This window comes from Bombus huntii, chromosome 2, assembly GCF_024542735.1.
Source record: "Bombus huntii isolate Logan2020A chromosome 2, iyBomHunt1.1, whole genome shotgun sequence".
In the NCBI taxonomy this organism is placed as follows: domain Eukaryota; kingdom Metazoa; phylum Arthropoda; class Insecta; order Hymenoptera; family Apidae; genus Bombus; species Bombus huntii.
In genome coordinates, this window is record NC_066239.1 from 19,267,438 (window position 1) to 19,285,285 (window position 17,848).

The 17,848-nt window shown below is 39.1% G+C and overlaps 1 protein-coding gene across 2 annotated transcripts in view; it reads right to left on the minus strand.

Moving 5' to 3' along the window:
* The window catches only part of LOC126874697 (FK506-binding protein 2), a 115,867-nt gene that overhangs the window by 88,116 nt on the left and 9,903 nt on the right, over nt 1-17,848 (minus strand). The window lies entirely within an intron of this gene.

Below are 17,848 nucleotides of genomic sequence, written 5' to 3' on the forward strand. Positions count from 1 at the left end.
AGTGTGGTAACAGGGGTGTACGAGCATTAATCGTATCAGTCTGTCTAGCCGTGGCGCGAAGTGCCGCGTTAAGGCGAGTAAATTAGCGTCTGAGAGGGTCGGTACGGCCAACTGGGAAGCCGGGGCACGTTCGTCCAATGTTGAGCGTTTCGCGGACGAGCAAAGCCGAGAACCGGAGGGCGTAAATTGGCGGCGGGAGACACCGCTGATGGAAATATGTCTCGCCTCAAGAACGTCAGGGACTTGTTGAATGGCGGAAGACCCCGCGCCATCGTGAACAACGCGGCTTAATCGAAGAACGCGCATACTTCGCGCAACGTCCCCCAAGCTCGTTCGTTTACGCGTGCCGTTTCGAGAACGAAATACGAAATTTATGCGATTCCAACGGAGCGATACGCACGCGATGCAATGTCTGATTTCTGGGACGCGTTCGAAAGTCCGTGACGGAAACTCTCGACGAGCGTTTCCGACGACCTCGACTGGCGAAAAGCGGCAGATCGAGAAATCGTCCGAGGCGATCTATGAATGGAGTTGAACATCGAAGAGTTGGAGCGATAAACGTAAATGTAAATGCAAATGTCAAGATTTCTAACAGGATTATAAAAATTAGCATATCTGTTAATCTTGTCATACTTACGTCTTATCATACTTTATGCTTTCGTAGCGACCTTCCGTCCCTTTCACGTATACAGATTTTGTTTACTAAACATTTTTCTTGCGTTCCATGTTTTCTAATTGATGTATCGTATTTTCTGAAAAAATTCTCGTTTACAATAATTTTGACAAAAGATATTCTAAATTTCTAATTCTTCAAACATTCTCGATGTTTAATAAAATTCTAATTTAATCCTTTCGTACATACGTGCACTTATAGGAAATTGATCATTTTTTTTAAATCAAATAAGCTTCATAATTGTAGTAACATTTGTATATTACCTAGATTCGTAAATTGATAGCAGCATCGATTTTATGAGACGCGAGGTCCTTCCAACGGGTGAAAGATACGGAGTTCGATTCACGTTCGATCGAGGTATGATAGGCGACGTAGAACGATGAAGCTGTTATGCTAATGACGAAGTTCGATCGATACTTGGAACAAGCTACTCTAAACGAGAACAACCATCCAAGTTATAAACAGGTTTATTACGTGTGTAATTAATTAATTAACTTAGGCAGTGTAAGCGGGTGTATGTTAATTAATGGTCGCATGTAATAGTATCAAGTAAATACATATCGACGTTAAATATGGAAAAAGGAAACTTCGTGAAGGGAACGCTACACGAGGTTCTGTTTACTTTCGACAGACTGAAGATCATTTTCTAATTAAACCCTGAACACGATACGAATCGAAATAGAAAGAATACGGTACAGTGTATAGAAAACGAATTATCAGACAATTACGCGTTTAATTGAAATCGTTTAAACCGCGTCAAACTACAGCACAGTTTCATGGAAACGAGTTTTTAAGCATCGCTTGAAAAGTAAATAAAAAAATTCTTTTTTATTGAGCATTTGCAACTTCGTGTTAATGTTTTTGATATTTGATTGACTTTTTTGATGTTTTACATTTTTACAGACTGTACTTTTTTTTAAAAAGGTTCGAAATATACGAGCTAATGTATTTACTTCGAGACAAGTAAAATTTACTCTCCTGAAGTCGTCTAATTAACTTGTATATTATATTTTACATTATTTTGCTATTAAATTAAATAGTACAGCCATTGATATTTGAAAATGGGTGCCATGCATGTTATTCCCAAGTTATGTTGTTTAAGCGAACATCGTAATTTACCTTTTAATGTTTGAACACCTGAGTCCTTCGCATAAACAAAATAATAATGTGTATGGAATTTATGGAAGCTTCTACAAATGTATCCGAAATTAGAGTTTTATCGATATATGTACAGCGAAATAACGCACCATAAAATTTTACAACAGCTACAAAAATACGAAATCATATTCTAAGGTAAAGCGTCTGATTTACGACAGTTGGTCTATCGCGAGTGACATGTGTGAAGTCTGTAAAATTCAAACTATCCTGCCCCGTAAGGTATATCGCTGAAATACAGCGATATCAAAATTCACTTAACCTGCTTTACGTGTCCAATTTTATACCGCGGAAGTGCTGCCATCGAATTCGAGGACAAATCGATTTTTGTACTGATATTTCTTTAGAAATTAAAACGGGTATTCTTAAAGAATGTTTTATGCGGATTAGACGATACGGCTACTTAAAAAGGTTAAAATATGCGTCGATTCATTACGATTCGAATGATTCGATAAAATATAAAACCTAATTTCAAAAGAATGTTTAATATCTGCCTTGAGCTAATTTTTATAAGATCTAATATTCCAAAAAATTATCGTCACATTTTATTTCTGTAGATTCAAGTACTCTTTTAAACGATTTAATAATTATTAAAAAGCTGTTCCAATCGTGTTTTCTATTAACGTTATCGTTTCCATATCTGGTTAATAATTAAAGAAAGTAATGTATCTATCAGTGTAGTGAAATAATCTCTTTATGGAGATTCAAATTGTCTCGACAAAAAGGAATCTCATCTCCCATGAACAACATGGGGACAATGAAAAACAGCCACCGGACAAAACTATATAAATACCAGCGCTCGCCTGTCAAATCAGTCAACTTTATAGCCTGAGAAGCATCCTAGAACCATTATCGGCCAGTTAAATTGCGTTTTATACGCTTTTCATTAAGGCTCATTGGATATGCGACAAGCGCACGTGGCCTGACACGCTGGAAACGTTGGCTCCTCTTGCATCTCCTTTTATTCTCTAGTTGCTGGCCGCTGGAGCCACGACAACCTTTTAGGCGAGTTTTCCCCATGAGGAGAAACATTTACCATCGACTATACAGTCCAGCGATCTCACTCTCCTTACTCCACCTCCTTTCTTTCTGTCCCTTCGCTCGCCTGCTTCCCCGACTTCTTCCTTTCTGCCCCTGGCTTCTTCCCCCGGCTTTTTTCATTTACCCGAGATAGAGAGCGAGAAACGAGAGCCAGTACTAATTAAATCCAGTACCGTTGCGCAAGGAAACGAGCTAACGTCCCCGCATTTTTCTACCGACCCCGCTTACAGAACCTAAGCCTTGTTTCTTAATTAAAAATACAGTGCGCTGGAGGACGTTCGATTACACACCGGAATCGACACCCCTTGTCAACGAGGATAACGAAGCCCGACTACTCCGAGCTGATTGCGAACGCCAGACCGCTCTACAATGCGGCAAATAAAAGGTTTAAAGCCTACCTTCCGATGCCTTGATCGATACATTCTTTTAGACATCCGAGAAGGACGCTCGTTCTTTAAGATAGGAAATTTGCATAACGACGCTAGAAACGCAATACGAATGGACGAAGCAAAGATAAATGTACAGAGAGTAGAATGACAAAATAAGACCAATGAAAATAACGTCACTTATAGAATAACGTCAGACAAATCTAACTGAGATCGTATTGTTCCTTAGATTTCTCATCAAATTGTTTAAAGATACGTTCACGAATCCAAAGTATGTCATGACGCGCACTTCCTCTCTCACGTGCAAACGTGTCTTAAAGATGAATACGTAACTCGAGCCAGGGACTAAGTTTCCGAAAAATGTTCGAAAGAGACCAGAGATGAATGAGGATACCACACGAGAGAGAGAGAGAGAGAGAGAGAGAGAGAGAGAGAGAGAGAAAGCGAAAAGAGGGTGGGAGTGGCAACGACCCTTATAATCGAGCTCTAAGCCGGGGCAGTTTATCTCGCTTCACCGAATGAATAATACAGCGGCCAGAAATGTAATTGGACGAACTCGTATAAAGCTAGAAAGGCCGAAAGTAGAAACGGACACGCAAAGGAAACAAGCTACCACTGGTAAAAATACGAACAGGCTGAAGGGCTGAAGAGTCGAGCGCGGTCAGAATGTATGGTTCCTAATTATTTCGCAAGCGTTCACCTTCCCCCTCGCCCCTATAATTCACTCTGCCCGTCTCCCTCTCCCCCTCTCTCTTTCTCTCGTTGCTCATGATTCTTCGCGTTGAAATAGATTTCAATGTTAAAAAAAAAAGAAGAAAAAGAAGAGGGTGGATAGAGAAGGAAGAACGTAGGTTCATGGCAAACGAGGCACGTGTAACCGGAGAGCCTACGGACGCGGAAGAATATTTCCTCGCGCAAGAACAGCCTTGGCTGGGAGAAAAAGTGGCACCGGGCAGCGCGGTTACGGGGAATGAAATACTGGAACAGTTTTACGGGACCTCGTAGACGTGGATGCAAGCGGTTCTGGCTGCCTCCTGTTTATGGGCTTACACCGTGCAGTTTTCACTTGGTATCGAGGTCGGGTCGAGTATTTTCCGACGCCGTTAATAACGGAAAAAGCACTTGCCCGGGACCAAGTCTGCCCGGTGGATGTTACAACGGACGTTCATAATCTCGCCAGAGGGAAAATTGCGATGCAACCCCGAAGACGCGAACACCAAAAATTCTGCGCACGATCTCACGCGGCCCATCTGATTAATTCTACCGCCCCGCAGATGAATTCTAGATTACTCCGATACGAATTTCAACGCACGCTGATCTGTTTGATCTATCAGCGTAACATTGATTTTACGGCAAACGGATATATTAGCTTGGGTTTCAGCTTCAATTAGTTTTGTTGGCATTTCTTCTAAAAAGTATCAAAACTGTATGTATTATTTTGTTCCAACAAGTGAAGTTAAGGAAGCTGGAAATTCAAGAAGATTGTGGAATTTTATGAGCAAGCGTGCGTTTGTGCCACGATGCATTTACAAGCAATATTTTATCCATACTACGTATGTATAATATGAAAGGGTGAGAGGACTTATTAAATAAGCTAGTAGATATTGTGTGAATTCATTGGAAAAGTTTACTTAATGCGATATAAAAAATATGTATGCATAATAAGATGCATATATAGTAAATAAAAAAAAATGATATATTTTACGAATGACAAGATTATAAGAGTCGCGCATTCTGTAAATAAGTAAATGTCATTTCAATCCATATAAGAAAAATATCTCTACAGTGGTTTTCCCGAGTACTGAATATGCGATGAGACGATGAAATCCATTAAATACGATTAAATCTATTTCGACTTAAAATTATCTTTCTTGAAAATTGCTCTGCAAAGATTGATGGTTGCAGAGGTTAAGGCGCTGTCCATCAAACTAATTTTAACGATGATGAGACGTTTGGTAACCTCGCGTGCTTCACTCGATCTTCGCTTTTAATTTCGCGTCTGTCGTAACGTATAATCCAGTATTTTTCAGAAATATGGTCGATCTAAATTTTACATCTTGTTAGATTCCTCTATTTAACGCAACAGTCCCATAAAATTCTTCGGTAACGTCTACGATATCGATGACAGTCTTTGTACGCTGCTGGAATCTGGATATAATGCGGCGAGACGAAATCAAATTTCAAGAAGGGAGGGAACGAAATCAAGAACAGGGACGTGATCGCGAGCGCACGCGTGCGGTATAGTCGACAAAGGGTTCTGTTGATGGGGTGCGAGGGTTGAATGAATATTGCAAATTGCGTTTAATGTAACGCTCACCGCAGGCGAATATGTACAGTTCATACTAATGCAAACGTATCGTAATATCACATCTGCACTTCCGACTACAAATTGGCTCTTTAAGCCAATACCGCCCTATTACCGTCTGAGTAACGGTGCTCGTGATTATTCCTCGACAATTAGAAACTATAACGCGTCTTATCACCGTGGAAATTCTACAAATTCGCCAGTACCGCGGAACTTTACTGCTTCTCGAAATACAAAACAGCTTGGTCGGACCGGATTATCATGTTGAATAATCCGTTTCTATCCATGCGCCACCACGTATCCACTCAGCAGCAAGGTCAGCTTCCATTTGCAAATTTTATCGCGCGTGGCCGCGATAAATAAATAATACCACCCTTTCTCCGCCGTAAAAGATATCCTTTCCCGTGCTAAGGAAAGTCAAGTCTCTAACATTGCATGCGATGTTAAGTTATAAAAGCTTGGTTGAGTCACGAATTTAGAACAAGCTGGTATATGATCAAAATTATGCCGACGATGCAGCTATGAATGTTCGCGATGTATGGAAATTAATTAGTTGGATATATTCGTTTTCGTATGAGATTTCCAATTTTTTTTTTTTTTTTTTTTGCAATGGTACGTAATAATAAGATATTTTGTATATAATGAAACGAATATGATATTTATTCATCGAGTAGTTTTTTAGAGAATAAATTGCTAAGAAAAGTTCATTCTTCCGGGCGCTCAAAGATATGAAAGGATATCTGATAAGAGTTAATGACACTTTACAGATTGATTACTCAGTCGAAACAAACCACTGGAAATAATTGAAACTGGAACGAACTACAATGTCCAATTAAGGTTCTGTGAACTCTAACGATATTAGCACCGAGACAATGAAATCTTAATTTTTAAGTCCTTGATTGCCGTAAAACGCCATAAGAAATGTATAGCAACTGATGCAGTCCATCTGATACCGTAGAATCTGAAATTTCCTGACTCTAGAACTATGGGATTCGCCACGAAGCGCACAATAAACATCAGTAGAGAAACAGTTTAACCGTGAGAGCAGAAGCTTCCTGGCGTCGGAATCGCGAGGGAGGCTTCTAATGGCCCATAGAAAGTAGGATTTTCCGATTTCGGAGTCACACAACGTTCTAACTAGCACTTCAAACGAACTTACCGTACTAATCTATTGGAAAGCTTCAAACTCGATAAGAAAAAAAAAAGACAATTATGTGACTTACAAAGAAAAGAAAACAAAAGGTTGGTAAACATTAAATCGTCTTACTTCATATCTATAAGCTTTTTTGATCGTTCTCGTTGCGATTGTGGAATAATTGAATCCCAAGAGTTAGTTTTTCTACAACTCGATCATTATCATAAATACTTATTCTATAACATCTATTAACGTTCATGACAAAGAGATCGATTTATAACGTTCAATAAATGCTATTCTAAGAAGAAATTCCTCAAAGTTGGATTTTTTACTTCCACTATCTTGTAATTATCCAAAGCATAGTCATTATCTCTATAAACCGCAACAGAATTTACAGTTTACAAACAATTAAATTATTTTCTTTAAAAAGGGACATCCCTGTGTTACCGCGTGGCCGATATAATGGCAATAAAATATTAGTACAAAACGTGATCGTAAGAACTTAAGTTAGCTCAACTTGGGCAAAGTTACAATCGAAGATTAGGTAAATTCATTTCACGGCGTCGCGTCGTAATTATCTTGTCACGCTCAGGACTAGGTCTTGGGAGCGGAATACACGTCGTAAAGTACACAGTGCTGCCACGTAGAATATTCTGACGATCGTACTTACTGATGGCCCGTGCTTTACTACGTAGGTACTCTATTATGTTGATAGAAGGACAATTAGCCCTTGCATGACGTTGACATCGTAAGCAACCGAGAAATTAATTGCGAGACTAATGCCGGCAACAAGGCGACCCCTTGACAAAAAGACAGCTCGCGTTTATATCGTTTAATTGCAAAATGCAAACGCACGTTGACAAACTGTTCGAACACGACTGCACAATTTGAAACACACATTTACATGCCTGTCTTTCATAAATATGAAAGCAGACACACTGGCAAATAACGCCTGTTTCCATTTTACCGCTCGTAAAATGGAAATTTGTGCAACGGTGTTTCTGTTTCGCCGGAGTATTACGATTATGATGCATGATAGCCTGTGCGTTATCGCAACGTTCGCTCCTTGACGGCCACGGATCGGTTAATTGAAATTTGCGCCGAATTGACAACAACGAAACAAAGTGCATCGAATGGTCGTTCGATGCATGTATCTAGATGAGAACCGTTATCGCACGCCGGGATTACTGTCATGCTGGATGAACTTATTTTAGTATGTATGTTTGTATATATATATATATGTATACTTGATTTAATTAAACGCAGTTCTTCTATGATATAGTTACAGATACAACAATTATATAATATGACAAATATCTTCTTCAAAACATTCAAATATATTGAGTAGAAATTAAAGACGCCAGCTAGACTATTCTTTCGTGTTCTCCCAAGAAAACGTGACTAAGAATCATTTTTATTACGTACCTTTCGATTTTTATAAACAACTAAAAACCAATAGATTAATTATTCAACGAACAAAGTATTCGACAAATTCGATAAACAGTCCAACGAATATGCCAAGTAAAACTAACGTTAGAATAAATTTCATTGCCATGGGTATCGGAGGAAAATAGATATCAGCTACGACGAAACAGAAAAGAGGATGTGGACCAGATAGAAATAAAAGGTCGCGTGTCGATAAAGGACATATCCTTCGATAAAGGACACGATGACCAGCTTTCTGCAATGTATCGGCACGTGGTTGGTGGTCGATGCTAGGCTTCAGCCAGGAAGCCGTGCACAACGAGATAACGGGTGCACGCTACGAAGCACACTTCACAACGAGTCCACGCCACCGAGGCCGAAGGTTTACTAAGAACGATAACGTTATCGTACCTTGCCTCCTCGTTATCGGCCCTTCGGAGCCGCCACTCCTGCGTTCACGAATGAACTTTCAAGGTAATCGACTAGGGGACTCGTGGTCTGCACGCTAAACAGCTCGTGCGCGCACGTACGCCACCCTTCGAACACGCTGTTGCTTCGGCTACGTTGCGGTTAGAACAAACATGGGAAAATTATGGGCCTGCGTCGACCAACTTGCTCGCGCGCGAATAATTGATCTCGTGAATGGGAACGGAGTTACGTGCATCGGTTTCCTAATGCAACCAGGGTGAAAGGGTAACCGAGAAGTTTTTAATGCTACTGCGTGACTACGGAGGTAACGCGACTTCTACGAGTGATGAGAATATAACATTCTTTTTTTTTCGTTAAGTTTTCCGTATAATTTGCGAGTATAAAGATTACAATGCCTCTTAGTAATATTTGAATGTTACGGTGTTTGAGAGATTGTCGCTCTATACATTCGTTTTAATAGTATTATCGAGTACTAATTGTGTTTAATTATATTAAAGATAATTATCGTAGTTAGTAAAGACATCAATTTTAATTATTTAATACGCACAAAGAATTCTATTATATATATATATATATATATATATTTCAAATAAATATAGCATTTACGTAATTATTAAAAATGATAAGAGAATATAAAATAATGTATACCACTCGTCGTAATATACCTCTGTATAATATGTGAAAAGCCTCGTATGAAAGGCAAAAATGGCTAAAAGTACTCTGCAATGTAAGAGTTGGTTTACTCTTTACCAGACATATTTTCTTCTCCTTGCTTTCACTTTTATTACTCTTATTTACTGTTGTACAGTAAGATACAATGAAATTATCGCTGCGAAAGAAAGGAAGAAATATTTTAATGAAAGAGAACGACAACAAACGGGTTCGCTGCGTTGGTTTAAATTTAACGCCGGCTTTTATTGTTTAATCAAATGAATTCTCTTTCGAACGTGAAAGGTCGTGCTTTTGTGCGAATCCCGTTTGATGGAGATGGTACCAGCGCAGCGCGAGAAAAGCATGTCAAATTTTTATAGTACGCCTGCCAGCAGAAAAAAATACCAATATAAAAAAAAAGGGATCGTTTCAGGAAAATTCTTCTGACACTTCGACAAAAAGCTCCGAAAGTTCCACCAGTTTCCCAATGAATTGTTAATTTAAGATCTGACAGTCCATTATTCCAAAATCGTATTGTTCACTTTTCGAAAAAGACAAAAAACGCTAGCGCGCTTTTAACGGAGGATTTTTTTCTTCGACTTTGGATTAGGTTTTCGTTCCGCTTTGAAATACGTGACGAGAATATGTACGTTTTTCACGACTACGACTAGGATTATTTTCTTAATCTTTTTCAGGTGAATTCTTCTTTCCAACAATGAATGCGATATTATCTTTTTAATAATATCCATTCTCAACGTTCATGGCTCTACATTTATATGACATTTTTTCTTTACTTCTGTTCATAGAATATGCCAGTATCGTTCCGTGAAAAAATAACCGGGACACTCTTTATAATCCCATTTGTTGTCTATAACAGTATCATATATTCCAAAAAAGTGTCATTATTAGTGATAGCATGAAAAATGATAAAAATCCAAGAACTTTCGTAAAGCATATTTTGAAAAACGTATTTCTATCAATTTGAAAAGAATTAAGTCGAAATAAACTGTAAGACTTGCGTCCTTCCATGAAATCTCTTTATTAGTTAAAAGCAAGGTTATAGTAGAAAAGTGCGGTGGAACTATAACTTTGCGTGTTCGAGAGTGTATCCAACTGAACTTACTTTCCGGGCATAAATCACATTGCAATAACAGTTCCCGTGCTGCGTACTACTTCTCGATTGAGATATCGATTTTGTCTGAGGTTTGTAAACACATTCTTTATTTATTCTTATTTCGCGTCGAATATCGTGTAAAATTAGAACTTTCAGTATCTAACTTCATTTGATAAAAACTGCATCCTTTTACGTGAATTCCGCATCGAAATAAATTGCCGTTTACTATCCGTTTTTCATTTTTATAGAATCTTCAAAACCTTAATATCGTAAGTATTATTTTCTAGAGTATAAAAAACAGGCATTTTATTGCAAACCAAATAAACGGACAATATCGATAACATGATATTGATCGGAAGTGTACTGAATTTTAAGGATTCTTCCCTGTAAAAAGTAGGAAATTCAATTTATCGCCAGCATTCTTCCATAGTCTTCGTGTGGTTCTCTATATTCATCTTGTCCTCGGAAAATTATGTATCGCGTTTCCTTTGAGACCCTAAAATAATAACTCAGGAATATTACCCTAACGTAACACTTGCTCTGTTATGCGCCTAATCTGAATGTATCTGGATGCTGCGTTGCGGGCCAGCCGCAGGCAGGATGTTGTTAATTCAAACAGTTTACTTAATTTATGAATCCCATCTACACGCGTGTTCCGTTTACACGCGCTGGTGCTTCTATTTCGCGGGCACCGCTAATGATTTCGACTGGCGCTGGGCCTCGGCTCTGTCTTTCCGGGAAAGTTGAAGTTTCCGGAAGTAGCGCGCAGCTACTGGCGTGTTTTAGTTAAATACGTGAGATATGTAACGTAGGAGGAGGTGACTGCGGCAACGGCGGCGGTGGTGGCTAAATTAATGCGGAATACGTCTGTTCTCTGCGGCTGGGCTGTCTCTCAAGTGCACGCTCGACGAATACAGCCGTTCGCATAAAATACGTACGCTGGGTGTACCGACAGACAACCAGACAGTCAGACACACCGTGAATTCCGCTTGATGCCAGATACGCCGCCGTGAAATTAGATTGTTAGACGGGCATCGATTATTGACAAACGGGATACTATGTATTCAAAGCTTCCAGTGAACGCCCCGCTTTTCAGAAACTGCCTATGAATTGAGATGCAAACGGTGGTTGCAAGGTTCTATGGACTAAAACATGGTGATTTCTCTCATTGTTGGAAGATATTATAATTTCTGAAATCTTATCAATAGATAGCGCCTTGCAGACTTGATTGTATTTAGTAAACACAAAGAGTCTGTTTTATCTTCCAAATTTGTACAGGTAAAAGGTTGGTAACTTTTCTGTTTGAAAGCGTACATTTCCCTATAAGAGTTTCGCTTCATCCACTATTTTTGTAAGTTGAAGATTTTGTTACTCCTATCGCATTTCCATTAAAACCATCTTTCGATAATTCGCTGTGCGATTTTTATGATACTCGAATTTTATTCCACCTTCGTTTTAGCAGATGGTCGTTTAATCTAAATCCTTTTCCTATTCTATACATTTTGTGTTCCTCGAATCTTGGACTGATTCAATCTGCATATAATAGATCCTGAATCAAACTTTAGTCGAGATCGTTTGAAGAACGAGTGACAAGGGAAAATACGAAAGATAACAAAGAAGCGTCAAAGACATTAATCAACACAAAGATTGTTAGAGGTCCGAGTGTAAAGTTACCTGCCCAACGTGTCTAAATCGTAGAATTAAACATAGAATCGTAGAGAACCTCCATAATAAATCAAAAATGAAGATTTTTATTCTTGCCAAAGGTATTAAAATCGCCGGTGTATCCTATTCTGGTACGAATTTTATAAGACAGGATATTGCGAGGGCGGACTGAAAAGTTTCCGGAATGACAATAAAGCAGTAAGAAATAAAGCAACTGCTGGCGGCGATTCCGGGAACTTTTCAATCTGTCCTCGTAGAGTCATGATTCAATGACTAAAGCGTAATAAAAAATGTTACTTTATATTCTTCGAATCAATCAAAAACTTTATACATTTCGCCAGAGATCCAATAACGTTCTTATCAAAGGACTCGGTACATCGTCCGTTTCTCGTTCCCATTACACGTGTCATATACCAAGGATCATTCTTATTAAACGAAAGTACGGTCTTCGAGATTACAGTCAAAATATCAACGTGCACATAGGGGTTAGCAACTTGGCACAACGCAGTGACCGTACGATTATGAGAGGAAAAAAGTTGCCAGAGTCATAAAGGGGAAAAGGTCGAAAAGCAGGGGCGCGATGATATCCAAGCTGTTATGGAATTCTCGTCACGCTATCGTACATACATCATCCAGCTGTTTAGATTGACTTCGATGTTTTCATGGTATTTCTAATGGACACTCGAAGCTCGATCGAACGGCTGACAAGAACGGCCGGTTTTTGCGGAAAGTTGAACCGTGGATCACGAAACTTTCGTCATTACGACCATCCACTGGGCAAATAGGTCGTGCGATATGTAGAGGGTCGCTTGTATCGCGACAGATGCAAGAAGATAATCAATTACATCGTAAAACAAAGAATACGAATCGTTGAAAGGCTAACTTTTATTCGCGTGCATCGATTCGTTTGGTCCATCGTGCGTTATCTTCCGTGACGAAAACTTTTCTTCTCCGAGAGAAGACGCGAACAATGGAGTGTGCGAGTTATAATGTTCTCGGCAGAGAGCGGATCGTTAAAGTACCATTAATAATTTCAAAAAGCCACCGTTTCCATCGTAGTTGCAAAACGCGCTGGTCGACGATTCTTTCTGACTACGAACAGATCACACACATTAATTCACGTTTGCTTATTGATAATGATATCGCGCGTGCGTCGCAACTTGCTTGCACATGAAATTCCAGGGTGTAAGTTATACTTTAAGACGCTCTACTTAATTCACTCTTACTCGTAATCTTGAAAAAATTCGCGTTTTTACTCGTAATTGACCAAATTCGAATATCATAAATTAAAGAGCAGAGTAGTATGTGTCTAGATGTTAATGACGCGATAAACAATGAAATATATCTTACACATTAAGAGCTCGATGATTATTGTTTTCTACAAATGACTTGTAATTTAATCTTCCAATATAGCTTCAGCAGACAAGATGTTCCCAACCGATAACAACGTTAATATTCCCACAAATTATCAACAGCCTAGATTACACAACGCTGTATGTGTACATCATTTTTATTTCTCGAAATTATTCTTTGTCCTTATATAATACCTCCTCATTTTCGGTACTCTTCTTTACTACACCTAAAGCGCGCAACGCTTTCTCATTCTTTCATTACGATATCGGAGAATAATGCTATCTCGCAATATACAACAAACTTGATTATTCCGTACAAAGTGGAAAATTGAATTTTAATGTATTGAAACTAACTAACTCGGATGACCCAACTCCATTTTATTCAAATTTCTCAAGTCTAAATCAGCTTTTTGTCATTTTAATACCATTTCTACCTCAAACGAATAACTTCAGCAACTTGGTAGAATCTTAGGTAACAACGCAACAATGAGTCGCAACCGAGAACTCGATCAACGAAAATTAATATTCGTTCTCAGGGAAATTCCGCGAACGCGCTGCTCGAAATTCCGGAAACACTTTGTTCGAAGGTACCGCTGCCCTCTGCAAGTTTCCCTTCACCAATTATTCGAGACATGCTTCGTTAATTTTCTATCACCGCGAGCCCTCGTTACCGCTCGTCCCCAAACAAGGCAACACCGCTAACAACTGGTCAACTCGATCAACCCACCGGGGAGCGCTACGCAAAATTGATACGACCCATTTCCAAACGGCGCGGCGGTCAACCTTCATCGATCACTGCTGAATTTCTATGATACACGGCCTGCCAATTACAAGAACGAGTTATCTTCGGTGGAACACGAACCACCCAGCTGTTCGATACCCACCAATTCGATGAATATCCATTCCCTCTAGATAGAATCGGATCTAATCTGTCGAATCGTGGCCGATAACCGTGCGGGATAAAATCAGATAATGTGCATTGTGTAACAGAATAAGCTTCGGATTCCCTTTAATATCCGCTCCGATTCTCCTGTTATGCTTCGTCCAGCTACACGGTTTCACTTGGCATTATATATTCGTAGAACGACTACCAAATAATCTAAACTATGGATCGTGTATCGTGTAACGAGAGTGTGCTGGAACGATACTCGAGTATTTACGGAAATATCGTGGAATGGATGAGTTAGCAGTAGAGAACATCTCTTTTATCGTTATTTTATCCCTATTGAACAGACCAGTTTCCATTGAATTCATTAAGATTGATGGAATGCGATGAAAATGAAGAAAATAATAGATACAAGCATTTTAGGTATTTAATGTAGTCGATCTTTGTATCGTTTTTAAGGAAGATAATAACGTAGAAACTGTTCCTTGCATTATTTTATGTTTTACGTAATTGAGACGCGTTAATTAAATATGAAAGTGTAACAAGACCATAGGCAAGTGTTCGGAGAGGAAGGAATTCAACGAAATTCCAAACATAGCAGAGAAGCTTCTGATCACGGAATTTTAATTACTGCATTTTACTGAATCTTAAATCACGCTAAAACTATATTCTCTTCGCGAACAATGAAACAAGATTCGTTCGATGTTGAGCAAAAGTATGGTATAGATCACAAAGATTCATCAAATCGAGTAATACTTATCGACTTCGTCAATCATGATACTTTACGTATGTTCAAAATGCGTGACTCGTTTAATTAAAAAAAGGGGCACAATACAGCTAAAAGTAATAAAGCACGAGCGATAAAATAATAAAGTAAGATCTATATATCCATGTATATGTGGGATAGTGTGACGTCAGGGAAGGACGTCAAGATATGTTAATGTTGTCAAGGAGTGTTGTGAGCGTTACCAAAGTATATTAAGGGAAAAATGAGCATGAAAAATACTATCAGAGTTGAATTTATCGTGGTCGTGTGAAGTTTGTTGTGTTGTTGTGTCGCAGAATTAGTGAGAAACGAATACGCGAAACGCGGTATTATATTCGATTTCGTGCGAGTGCAACGATATTGTATTTATCATGCTGTTTTCTATAAATTTATAAACAAACATTCCTACATATACAGTATAGTTTTCAAAAGTTATAATTAAAGAATCTGTTCTGTTCGTCGATCACAGAACGTGAAATTCGAAACACGCGATCGAAGGAGCCAGATTAAATCGTTTATCTTCGAATGGTTCGCGTTTTAGTTACACGCTGTAATCTCGTCCTAGATTTAATCGCACCGTGGCGCCGTGACGAATCAAACAAGAAGATAAGGTCCGTCGCGTACGCAGCAATCTCGACGAATAGCAAAGCAACGAACGGATTCCCCTGAATCCTGGTTATCTGGTTTCGTTTCGTTCGACACGTTTCATTCTTCCGATATATTTCGAATCAGATAGTAACGCACTAGTACAATTAAAATCTGGCGATACTCAGCTCACGTTTAAATCGATAAGAGAAGCCTACAGGTACGCGACAGATACGATTAGATAAACTAGGTACATCTCGATACACAAATAGCATTCTAAACGTAGTACTGGCATTATGGTTCATCTTTTTACTCACGCGTACTTCTTATTTGATCGTTTAATAAAACCATTTTCAAATTCAATGATTTTATTAGCCATTCGCTTTAATAATTTTTATTAGTTAATCTTCGCTTCGATAATTTTGATTAAAAGTATCATTCTGGAGAAGCTTTACGCAAGTATACATATTGTCAAAGACAAACGACTTGTGTGCGTTCGATATACGCGTGGACCGCAAGACCAGACAGATAGAACCCGAGGGAACTAAGAAACGGACGACTGTGCAGTATAAACTGAGATAGGTACAACCTCAATAAAGCAGAACTTTAACTTGACAGTCGTTCGAGCAAACAGGGAAGAAGGAAACGAACAAGAGAAAAAAAAAAACGGCAATACTAAAACGAGCAGATACAGAAAGCGTAACGCTGCTGGAATCAAAGAAAGAATGGACCTCGATGTGTTTCAGTATCGAACTTCTTTGCACCACTCGAAGAACGTTACATGCAACGATCGTGTAATTTACGTATTTATTCAGAATAAATCGATAACATCATCGATTGATAGATATTCGAAATGTAGTAGCTGAGAGAGCATGCATATACAAAAAGTTATGCTTTCCACTCGTGAATATTTCAAAGATATTTGTCGCTTTGATAAAACCGTAAACTCAAAAGAGCTTCCTTTTACTACACGATAAGAAATGCAATGGGGTGGCTTTTTGATACAATAGAGCGTCGTGTATCTTGTTCGGGATTTTGAGTGGCCGTCTGGTAATTACCGCGGCGCCTTATATGAACCAGATGCGATCCTCGGGCAGGACGACCGTCAAGGGTCTACGCTACCCTAGTGCGGACCCATCATAAACAGTGGGCCTATTGTACAGTCAAGGTACTTTAGGACCCTACGGAAAAAACCCATAAGGCACGTAACTTCTTTATTTTATGGTACATCTCAGGAAGACCGGAAACGCGAGTTTTCTCCAAGTGTAAGGTCACCCGCGCGCGAGCCTTCATGAAGGCGGCCAGCCCGTCCTCAAACATACTTCTTTACCCAATGATCAGTTTGAACAGACTTAAGACACACATACCACGAATTTTCCTCTACGACAGCAACATCCTCAAGACTCACTCTTGCACCAGTATTCTAAGAGTCAACACGTAACAGTATTCAGTCAGTGACAATTATATTTAACAGTATAACCAGTGAACTAAAAGATAGTTGTATTCAGAGTATCGAGTGGAATAGGATAGTCAGTGAACTAAAAGACAGTTGTATTCAGAGTACTGAGTGGAATAAATAAGGTGAACTAAACCTCGCTCCTTACATTTATTATAATCCTCCACCTTGGACACTAATAACGTTCAAGGCTCGCAATACCAAGCGATCAGTTGTGCCTGACTCATCGCTAGTTAGTTGAGTGTCGCAACATATCTTTAGTTCGCTATTTCCACGCGCGGCATTTAGCGGAAATTCGTTCGTTAGAGATTGATCATTGTTCGTTTCCTTCCTAAAGCCGGATCACCTTGTTGCCAAACCACCGTCCACCAGCGACTAACTACTTTACCCCCGTTCAAGTGTGTATCTATAGTTAGTCGTTGGTTGTCATCCTTAGTTGATATTCTCATTCGTAGTCGTCACTTGTCATATCTAGTCCTTAGCAATCCTTTCAATAGTTATTTCTCACGATAATGGATGGTCTTATGGGCTAGTTAGATAGCTTTTAGTAATCGGCACAGTACGTGGTAATACCAACCAACTGCGAACGAACAACACTCGATCAGCAAAAGGGATCGAACAAAACAATTAGGTTTGTTCGATTAATAACATATTAAGGCAAAGATTTGAGGTGATCGTCGGTGAACCTGTCCACGAGGAAATACCCTTGATTTTCGACAATAACGTTTATTAGACTCTTAACAATTAACAACAAATAACGTTTAACCACGATTAACGATTAACAACGATTAACAACGGTTAACGTTTAACAACGATTAATAACA